General features: G+C 36.5%; 1 protein-coding gene across 7 annotated transcripts in view; it reads left to right on the top strand.

Moving 5' to 3' along the window:
* LOC115455567 overlaps positions 1 to 12,246 on the top strand; it is a 158,558-nt gene that overhangs the window by 132,066 nt on the left and 14,246 nt on the right. The gene's annotated exons all lie outside the window — the stretch shown is intronic.

Below are 12,246 nucleotides of genomic sequence, written 5' to 3'. Positions count from 1 at the left end.
TCTCCTCTACTGCCTTCCACCACAGCATGACTAAAGACGTGTTAAGTTCCTATCTGACCACAAAACGAGTACAATAATTTTCCTGTAAGATTCGATTTCATAGATGCTGGGAAGCCACAGAGCACCGTTAGGGTAAGACGGTAATATACACCGCGGCGTGAGAGGAACACCGTCCCTCAACCACATGACAAATGGTCCTCGTTTGGCCTTAGTTCTTTTTTTTTAATGGCGTAGGTAGAGCAATTTCCAATGGACCTACCTACTAGAGAAAAAAAGCAGAATTGATAATTTCAGTGGCTTTAAATTTTTTTTTGCCTCAACATAAGGTTGGGTATCACGCAATTCTCGCACCTCCCCCCCCCCCCCTCAATAACGCGTAATTTTCTATACAGTTACGATGAACTGATCTTCATTTTTAAGGGTTGCGAGTATTAAAGCCTCCACCCAAAAGTCCGGTGTGTTTGTATAAGCCGACGCTGCCAGGCGGACAAACGTAATAAAGTTAATGGTGAACTAACTTCACCTGATAGTAAGTTTAATTGCGTATAGGATAGTTGGTTTTTATGACTGAATATTGAGACGAATAAGTATGATTGTAAACGGCATTCTGTCCGTAAACTGTTTCCAACTCTTTCTATTTGATTCGGGGTTAGGTTCCCCAGAGCCTCGAACTTTAGCGCTAGGTTTAATTAATAGCTGTCGATCCTGTATTGGCGGCTGTGTATCGGTCTCTAGCTCTAAAATCGCGTGTACTGCGCGTTTTAATGCCGTTAAAGTAAAGGTAGACTTGATATTTCTTTTGGTTTTAGTTTCCGTAAGCGAGTCAAACTTTTACGAATGTATAAAACTGAAGTGTTTGTTTATTTGAACGACCTAATCTCAGGAAATACTTAACCGATTTAGATTTTCCAGTAATAGGAAGCTACATTATTCCAAGTACTAAAGGTTACTTTTTATCCTAGAAACACTTTTTCACGAAAACGGAGCCGCGGGAAAAAGTTAGTCAAACATAAATGGAAAAATTGCAATACTAAAGTAACTTCACGTGGCTATTCCAACTGGTGCTAATGGTCCGTTCTTGATGCAGACAAATCTGGGTCTAATCTTCAGGTCTAGCCGTGTTTCGAAAATCGCGATGACACGCTTTTGTATTTCATGTTTGAAGCACACGTATGTCCAGTTATGGACCGGTATAATGATAAAATCTATCCCTGGTTGATGTAGTTTTCATTGTCCGATACGTATATTCAAATTTAAATTACAATCATTACCTAAAATAGTTTTTGGGGTAAAATTTTTACAGTTGTAAAAAAAAGCAAATATTACATACTCTTTTTAAGTAATTGTCACTAGTTTTGTTTTGGAATCTTCCGCAGTAATCTCAATTAGGGCATATAATTAAAAAAACCCGGTCACATACTTTTGGCTCGACCCGGAATTCGAACTTAGGACCTCAGCGCCATAGTTGTACTCGTACTGCGTACGCATTACGACTACGTCACTGTCGGTAAAAAAATAAATTTATAAACGTAATGTGATACTTTCTAGTTGATACACATTGTATTGAAACAACAGATTTTCATTATCCGCAGCATACAATGGCCAATTATTGGAAAAATAGCTGACAAAAGTTTCAATCAAATGTAGAGTAAGATCACGACACAATAATAGAAAGTCCATCGATACACGGATTTCCACTAAATCTCGAATATTAATAACTTATTAGATAACGAAAAAAACTAATTGAAAAATGGGTAGATGCCGTGTAAACTCACAAACATAAAATGAACTGCAACATCACACGGTTATAAACGCACGCGGGTCTTGCTTCACTGGCTGGGGGGCAATTATCAATGGAAATAGACATATTAATGTCGCACAGAGATTTGTCGATAAGTTGAGATGTCAATGTGCGTGAGTCGCGAATACAAATTGTCTCGAAGAATGCAACATTCGGATGTAAAGTCAAGCTTCGTTGCATTTAACGACGCATTGTATTCTGGTATTCGAAGGATAATTATAGCGAAACATGATCACACACCTCGACATCTCGGCAGACTGGTTAACTGGAAAATGAGGAACTCTCGCGTGATAGTAAACGTTTAGTCTATTCACACTTAAATTGCGACTAAAACTCGCTGTAAACGCGATGCCGCAGAACCATTATTTTTTTCTAAAAACTAACGTTGTTGTAATTTCATTTTCACGTTTCGAAATGCCGCGTAGGTATTCCTTGTTTATCACTTGTCTGCCTTTGGTTTACACTGCTTTCTCACTACATAGGCACCAAGGAATCACCTTTGTTCTATATTTGTTAATTTCAAGACCTTAAAATGGATTTAACTGTTAATGATATATATCTATAGATAGATTACATTCATGTATCAAATTTATATAGGTACAGACAGTCCCTAATTTTTTATTGCCTAAATAGGCAAAGCCTTCTGCCTGATAGCAAGTGGCGCCCCCTACTCATGCACTTTATACAATGATCGGAGGCTAGCTAACCGCTGTCTACGGAAGGTGAGCAGTCTTTAGGAGCTTCGTTTAATAAAGGACAGGTCCAAAAACAGGTATGACCAACTACCAAATTAATTTCATATAGGATGACAAGAATACGTTCCATATTAATTATTTATTATTAATATTTTCTTTATTACCGTAGCAGGCAAAAGAGCCAGCGGTCTGCCTGATGTTAAGCAGCATCCGCCGCTCATGGACTTAAACGATTCCGCAGCCAAGCCGTTGAATAAGGGGAATTACTTTGTATTTCATACATTTGGCTTTTAACAGCTTGTATACATTCAATTGATGCTGGCTGTACCTAGTGCAAGGCGTCGAGATAGCGCGTGCGCACAATGCTGATAATGATAACATTCGATATCATTAAACGCGATCAAGTGTTAACACTCAATACGTCGGTCTAGCTTAGGAATAGCAACGGTAAAGTAATAATTATGTTATAGACAATTCTGTGTACAGTATAATTAATGTGCTAAGTTACTGCTCGCTATACTGACATTTTGAAAGAGGGAAAAACTTATTCGGCGCAATATATTTGAAATACACGTGTCATTTGTACATTTGTTAAATTTGAAACAACTTATGTCTTGTGTTTTTGAATTGAGACTGAATATTTAGCGTATCTGACGTAGAATGAAACGATAGCCAATTTAACAACGGACATAATAAGATTTAACATGTCATGTCGCAGGATGGCGAGCGCAGTGGAATACCAAACAATACTTTGTAATTCAAGGTGTTGGATTGTGTTTTTACTGGTTATGGGTGTTCGTATCGCTTACCATCAGGCGAACGGCAAGCTCGTCTCGTCATGCAAAGCAATAAAAAATCATAATTAAGGTTTAATGTTCATGTACTAAAAAGCACACCAATGAAGATTGATTTGAAAAACAAAATCGCCTCATTGATACGATTCCTTATGACCTATCAAATTTATATAAACCTATCAAATAACCGTTATTATTTAAACTTGATAGTTTGCCAACTAACCGTTAAAGTTGAACCGTTGGTTACTCCAAATTGAGACTTTCTATCTAAGAATTGGCTAGACTAGCGTGTCCCGCGATTCGATTAATTCTTCACGATCTAACGTTATTTTGGCAAAATAATAACTACAATCTAACACGGTTATGTCTAGATATGGGTTAGTTTGTCTACAAGGAGGATAAAAGATAGCGAGATATGGGTGTGATGTAGCCCTGGAAAGGGGGTGAGTAGGTGGTAAGAAGGGGTAGTATAAGTAAATTTTACGGGGCATTTGGGTATTGCTTTACTAAATGAAATAATGTAATTGTTTCATTGAATACACTTTACAAGTCACTCAAACCGTAGATGAAAATAATAATGTAAGTTTGAAACAAAATAAATATTAGTAAAAAGTAATTTTAATTTTACACGCCCTAATGGTACATAAGAGAATTCGTAACAGCGACATCACACTTTCAGTCAAAAATACACACATACACGCCCTCAGAAAAGTCAAATCGGGATGTTTAGTTCATTAAATATGGACGACTTTTGACACAATATTAGCAGAGGTAAAAACGCGTATGTGGTTTCATTAAACATGTCAAAATAAACCCGGGGAAGGTAGAGTGTCATTATATGTATGTGTAATATTTCCTTCGGTGTTTTCATGTCGTAGAAGAGACATTATTTTGTACTCTCCTTACTATTGTAATAGTCATGGTGGGAAACAAGCCATTGTGACGAATCGTGTTACACGATTAGTCCGTGTACATCCAAGACCGTCATAATGACGACCGCCGGGGACGCAATGTCACTGGCAGACATTATATTTGAAATAAGAAAGAAAGAAGAAAGAAAAACGATTTATTAGTCACAGTCGCAACATACACAAACACAATGTACCTTAATTACGAATAATAATAAAAAATAAAAATTAAAAATGGCTGGTCGCGGCTGTGACCGGTAGATGACCATTCTACTAACTCACTAACACAACGCTGTTTTTCAGTAGTCACGTTGAGTGACGTATCAATTGACGTTAAACTAGCCAATACTGCATTTACAATATACTCTGGTGTAATAATTTTGCCATGCTAGGATAAAAAAGCCTCCCAAGAATCGCAATACATTGAAAATTCAGACAGAAATTGTAATAGAAGCTATGCGTATTTGAATTTGTCAATCTGAATAAGGGAATTCAATCTTTTATTTTGTAACTAGCTGACCCGACAGACGTTGTCCCGTCTTAACTATGAATTTGCGGCGCGCATTCTGTCAATCGCTGACAGTTATTTCAAACAATTGACAGTTATATAAAATTAATATTTTCGTTGACTTTTCTACATTTTTTTTTCATAAGAACCTTCTCCTGACAATAACAAACACAACAAAAAAGAAAAAAAAATGTGAAATCGGTCCAGCCGTTCACGCGTGATGGCGTGACCAAGGGAAATAGGGATTCATTTTTATATATATAGATAAAGATCACAATAATTTTTGCATTTATACTGACAATGCCAATGTCTCGCTCTCACAAGATCATGACACGGAACTATGTGTTTCGAATTTGTCTCGCAGCGGGAATCCATCTGCAAGTGATCAAATCACAACCAGATTTTTTCGTAGAAAAAAATTACAAATGTTAAGTATTAGTTTAGACAAGACACTTTGGCATTTTTTAAATACAAAAAAAATCTTGGTCTAAGATTTTGTAGACATTTTTAAATGTCAGCTTAGACGCAATAGAAAAGGTATAACTTATGGTGTAATGCTGTTGTAATCAGTTATATAAATGTCGAATTTAATTTTGTGCTATAACTATTAAACAATACGTAAAAGTTTATCGTTTTATGGATCGATTGACGCCATTCATTGCCTTATAAATGTGTAAAACATTTATAGAATCGATTTTATACATCGATTTCTTAGAAATTGTGTTGTCAACGATAAATAATAAAAGCCGAAATTAAATTAAAACAAATATTTAGTAAACGTAACCACATATTACAATAACAGGCGTCATGGCTCGTAGAAAAATCGATAATTTCTGTTTAGTTTTTGCAAATTTCATTTGAATTTCGAACGTGTGTTTTTCGAATTTCAAATCGACGAAATCGATTTCAAACACCCTTGACCCACTAAATATCGTTTAAAAAGCTACAAAAATAAGTATTTGGTAACGTGGAATTAGATTAATTACCGTAACGCCTTTGTGTTGATCGATTAGTGTTGCCAGCTTAGCGATTGTGCAATCGAGTCGGCTTTTGCAACTCGGGTGCGTGGGTTAGCGTTACTAATAGACTTTTTCCTTCTATTGAGTTTACTATTTATATCAGTAATATATGAAATAAATTAAGAGCTTATCATATCGAAAATTATGAGGAAAATATGTGAATTGATACAAATACAAAAACCTCCGTTTGGCAGTTATAAAAGTTATACTACAAGATAAGGAATAAAAAATGTCACGAAGCGGATATTTAATGTTCAAAATGTTTTAAAAAAATTGTTCCAGAGATGAATAAAACTGTTTTGACATTAGACTTTGTTTTCATGCATTCGCATTTGTTTCGAATTCGCGTCGTCTATACAAATGGTCAAACTAAATATTTACTAACCACATTTTCATCTCAATTAACCAACACAAATAAATCGACGCTTTACATTAACGATTAAAATCTGTACAAATCGGTAACGAGGCACAACACTAACGTCGGAAGTACGTCCGGTTGGCACTGCGCAAGCGCTTGCGCAATAACAATGGAATACTGTGGAGTTTTAGTTTTGTTGCCGTCATCTGATTGTAACAACTATACCATGTTCCATATATAGAAACATATTTGCTCTTATTTCTTTTCTAATTCAATAATTATCAACTAGGTTTTCGCGGATTCACCCGCGTGAAGAACCTTACTTGCAACAAAATAATACAATACAAATTCCTTAATTGTAGTGATCCCTAGTGCCATCTGTATGACGCCAAAGCCATCTTTTTAAAAAATCTGTTAAAAAATCTCACAATTGGAGCAAATTACCGGGAAAAAACTCCCATGTGGTAATCCAGGACATGGCTCTGAGTTCCATTCGTCCAAATTCGATCAGCTGATACTGCGTTTACTTGTAACAAAAATCCAAACATTTTCACAAGCTTGCATTTATAATGTGAGATTAATAACTTGGTGTTGCTCACGGCTCTGCCCGCGTGAATGACTTTTCAATGATCACTTTCCTGGTGTATTAAGTCAGTCCAACTAAAACCAATTCCGTAACGCCATTTGTTAATAAATCCCAATACTTCTCACTAGAAGTAATTACCGATACAAAAGTACCCTACATGTGCCTTCCTGTGCACCTTTCACCCAAATCCATTTAGCGGTTACTCCGTTTACGACAGACAAACATCTAGACAGCATAAAGTTCACAAAATGCAAGATATGTATAAATATATACTTGTGCATTACTGAGAGTTTGTGATATATTCATTAAAGCTATTCGAGCTGTACTCAACTACAATTAGCTCTAAGATAATCATGTTTCCACAGCAAATACCAGTTTCATTTTCAACCATTACAAATTCGAGCATTCTCATGCAGTTTTTGCGACGTTATATATATTTTTTTCGCAATATTTTCTCCAACAACGTCCAGTTTATATAGAACTCTGCATGTCGCGTAACTAAAACAAGCTGTCGACACCCATGGGTCTAGGTACGTTGGACAGTTCATGTACGTTTTCTAACTTTCCACGGTTCAATTGTCTCTTGTTTATATATAACAGTTGTATCATCGCGGGTTAAATGTTTTTTTTTAGCTAATTTCGATTTTACCGTCATTGGTTTAAGGACGTTTTAATGTTTATTTCTTTTTTATTGCTTTGAATGATAAGACAAGCTTGCCGTCCGCCTGATGATAAGCGATACGACCGCCCATAAACAGTACAGACACCATCTAACAGTTTGAATTACAAAGTATTGTTTGGTATTCCACTGCGCTCGCCATCGTCTTATTATGTCCAATATTTACACTGGCTACAATATTTTTTCTCTATTTCTTTTTGAATGTACTTCTCAGTAATTACAATTAGGTCCAGTTTTCCTCACATAAACCATTGCATCTCCTATAAGCGAGAAATAATTGTGGCACAAATTTTATGACGAGCAGTAAACCTCGATGAGACTCCGGAAGCACTAGGGCTATACCCAAGACCCCTTTTACAATCGTTATCATGTATGGGATGACATAACCTAAGGATAGACTTATCAATATGTTATTCCAATACATGAATTTTGTTTTGTATTAGTGTTAAGAAGTGTAGAAAGCCATCTAGACTAGGGCCTCTGACTGTCTAGCCTGCACCAATATTAGTCTCAGAAAGATATAAATTAGAATATTTTCGTAGATATAGGATGACGTTTGTTAGATGTAATGTACTTATTATAATTATTATCGAATCTGGATGACACGAAGTTATAAATAACTCGCGGTAGAAAATAGGGAAAACCATAATCCCTTGATAGCCCGGTAATAACTATAATGCTCTATGAAAAGCGCGAAAGCTCTCGTCCGCTATCTGCTATTACGTTCTTATCGATAAGTGCTTATCGATAAACAACTTTATCGATAAGTGATCACTAGCGGTGAGCTAATATATGTTGTAGACATGCAGGAGGCAAATTATCATTAAATTAATGTGTGACGTCTGAACGAAATTTGTTCAAGCATTGACGTATATTCTACCGACTTTCTACTTTATGTCGTCAATGATTAAGTCGATAGATTTAGACAATAAAGTATTAAGTGAAAACGTGACTGATCGTGAATAATCAAAAAAAAAATGTCGATAAGATCAATTGATATATGCAATCATCATCAGCCCTGTATTACTGTCCCAATGGTGGGCACGGGCCTCCTCTACTACTGAGAGGGATTAGGCCTTAGTCCACCACGCTGGCCTAGTGCGGATTGGTAGGATATATGCAATAAATACTATATTATATACATCTCAGTGAAGAGACGGACTCTGCAGTCATCACAGGGTGAATCCTGAGAATAGGGTACTGGAATCCCTCGGATTAGCGATTGCAGGGACCTGGAGGAAAGTTGGGAGAGGATAGCTGGAGAAGGAAGTGAGGGGGAAAGAGAAGGAACCCTGTTAGAACGGGAGAAGAGACTGGAAATGTTCGCGAGCCATCATAAGCCTCTATGTGAATTGGCAACCATGAGGTATTCACATTTAACTATGTGCATAGGGCCACGACATGAAGATACTAGTTAGCCACTGATATTTGAAGAGTAAGGGACCACTTTCGTGATGATATTGGAAGGGTAGAAGAAGTCTTAATGACATCGTCGTTGGATTATTTGATAATAGGACAACATGCCATTATATTGGGCACAACTCTAATGCTGGCAACTTATAATTTAATTGAGAATCTCAAAACATGTAGCCACGTTTTTTAAAACTGAAGATCTTGTACAAAATTATCACTCATGTTTTACAAAATATCTTTCCTATATGTTCTGGTAATCAAATCTGAAACAACGCGACCGATAAAGCCCTCGTTCATTGCACCAACCGCAGTAGACACTGAACTTGTAACTGTATAGTTAACCGAGCGGATATGAGAACGCGGAAGAGGGTCCGCCGGGAGGCTGCAATCAATTCGTCTGTCGCGTCACTTTAACTGACTACGCAGTAATGAGTTTCCTGTCGGTAGGGGCGTGTCGGCCGATGTAGGGTTCAGTAATATAATATTATACACTTATCTTCGAAGGGGTAGACAGAGACGCAACAGGTGCAATCACTTTTCGCCGTGTGTATTTCGTCACATAATATAGGGTGTGGGCCTATCGCCATTTCGGGCACAAATTCCAAACACTGAGCTGAGTAGAAAAATCCGATTATCTCTACCTGACCCAGGGATCGAATCTAAGACCTCAAAATTGCAATTGTACCGTAAAAACTACGCTACCGAGGCATTTAATGTTAATATAATTTTAATTTAGTAGTAAAAGTTAAAATATTTATTCAAACGGACTGAGACGTTTTTTTTTCATAGACATAGGACATTAGATCTACTTCTGCTTATCCTTCTAAGATAGTAGCAGTAAATTAATAATACCAATCCCAGACAATTCGATATGTTGTTTCTCAAACAAATATATTATTATCTGGGGTTGCAACCCCAAACCTCACAGCCGTAACACCCAACTACAAGATCAATGAGGCGATAATTAAAAATCTAATCAAATTAGGGCGGAAAGCTCCAGTCCTTGTAATACTAACACATAATGATATCTATTCGAAACGGACTACATACCATCGCGTGCCTATCAGTCAGATATGAGAGATTATGACGTCTATAATAATAGTGTTTATCAAACAATATGCTACAAATATTGCATTATGTTTTTGGTAATAATCTTCGGGTTTTGTGCAAGTTTATTTCTTTCCTTGTTGATAAGTATTATAAAAAATAATACTGAACCATTTCTACCACTAACTAGGAATGGCTATAGGAGTTCGGCAGTATGCCTTAAGTCCTACCTACTAGTGGCGAATTGTGAATTTTTTCAAAAGTGTTTACTCGTGGCAGAAAATGCCTTATAACGCGGCTAATTTCACAGAAAAGGTATGTCTTGTTTGTTGACAAATCTCAAAGGAAAGCCGGTAGGAATCTAGTTGTATGGATGCTACGCCACCGAGTTTTACAATGCCCAGTCTGCTACAATATCCTTCAAATTCTAACACAAATGCCTGCACAACACTTGACGGCCAAAATATAGATACAATGCTGTGATACCCAGCCAGACTTTCAAAAGAACACCTAGCAAAGCCTGACTTAGATTAAACACTAGATAGTGTTTACAAGAGTTACATTTATTTTCTGAATCGTGCGTTACAGATGCATTAAGATAAAGTTTACGTAAATATAAAGTGCATGTTAAAACTTTTATATTCTATGTGAGAAAAGTGCATTCTTAAATGAATACACTAATGGGATATTAAAAATGTAATAAGAAATATTGTCTTTCACTCAAGATATTTTTATACAGGCATGCCAAATTGACTGCCCCTGATGATAGTGGAGTGTGGTCCAATAGAATGTCGACTGACGAGAGATGATTACCCCTCGGCAGTCGACACAATTATGCCGGCCTGTTGGGACCGGATATACAACCTCGTCTCAGAACGCGATACATTTACGTGGACCATTATGGCGGGTTTCAACACCTTGTGCACGGTGATCGCAATTCGGGCAGATATAAAATTCCTACCACTAGAAAAAATATATACCGAAGAGATAAGTCAGATTATTACGTCACTATTCAGTAACCACATATTTATCATAGCGTTAAGCATAGATATATTTAAATTTTACACGGAATTTACTTTATTTTATTTTTTATTTTAGTTTATTTGGGAACCAACAGAGTACAATTTACGTATATAATAAAAGAAGCAAATAGAAATACATAAACCTTGATATTTTCTTATAGGTTCGATGCAAGCGATTCTCCGTCTCTTTTTACTATTCATACTTTGTCTATAGCTATTACAAAACAGGGATCTATTGTAAAGATTATTTTTTAGATAACCAGCGGATGCTTTGCGTTTATTGTTCGGAAATGTAGATGGTATCTGGTGTCCGGTGGTGACATATGCCGGCAATTAGGCCGTGAAGCTTGCACGGGAAATTACCATACTGTGATATAAAAAAAAATTGTAACATCAAAATAATAGTGGCGATAGCCCAGTTGGTTGTGGAACGGACTGCCGAGACGAATGTCCGCAGGTTAAAATCCCAAGGTCACACACCTCTGACTTTTCTAAAAACATATTTGTATATTATTTGTGAATTATCGCTTGCTTTAACGTTAAAGGAAAACATTGTGAGGAAACCTGCATACCTGAGATATTCTCTATTACGAATTTTCGAGGTTGTGTGAAGTCTACCAACCCGCACTAGGCAAGCGTGGTGGACTAAGGCCTATTCCCTCTCAGTAGTAGAGGAGGCCCGTGTCCAACAGTGGGACAGTACTACAGAGCTGCTGATATTATATATTATTAACATCATTATGTTTGTAATATGTGGCCAATATTGTACCAGTTGCGAAGGGTACATTTAACCCGATTCCTGTTGGCTTCCTTTTATGTATAATCTAATTATCATCAGATTTGCAGACTGCATTGATGCATATTAGTACTTATATGTTATCGGGTTTTCGGAAAATGTCAACCTTCGCCACTGTTATTGTAGTCATTTGTGACCAAACATTAAATCGTTAACTTATATTAGCGTTTAAGTATAAATGATAATTATTTTTCTATCTTATACTACGTTATTTTTTTCCTATTTTTAATGACGTCTAAATATTACATACATATGAAGTAATGACTGTTTTCGAAATTCAAATGTACCAGTTAAATGCATTTATAAATTTGAATGTGGAATTCTTAACCATAGAGATATTTCTGATCAAAGTGGCCAGTATCACAAAACGTCAATTTCACCTACTATAAAAAAAACGCAACATGAAAATAACAATATAACAGAAACATGATTATTACGATAACAATTAACAATAGTTTTTTCCGATAACTTTCTCCAATTCCTACATATTTATGGCGTGTTTACGTCGACACATTGAAAACCGCGTGCAAAAACGTGTGTTGCTCCCGACAGGTGATATGCGGGCACGGCCGTTGCGTCACTCCGTTTATTTTGCAAGCTACCCCAACTTTCGCTAGCCT

This window comes from Manduca sexta, chromosome 7 (genome assembly GCF_014839805.1).
Source record: "Manduca sexta isolate Smith_Timp_Sample1 chromosome 7, JHU_Msex_v1.0, whole genome shotgun sequence".
Classification (NCBI taxonomy): domain Eukaryota; kingdom Metazoa; phylum Arthropoda; class Insecta; order Lepidoptera; family Sphingidae; genus Manduca; species Manduca sexta.
The sequence above is the reverse complement of the archived record's forward strand: the minus strand, read 5'-3'. Positions and strand labels throughout refer to the sequence as shown.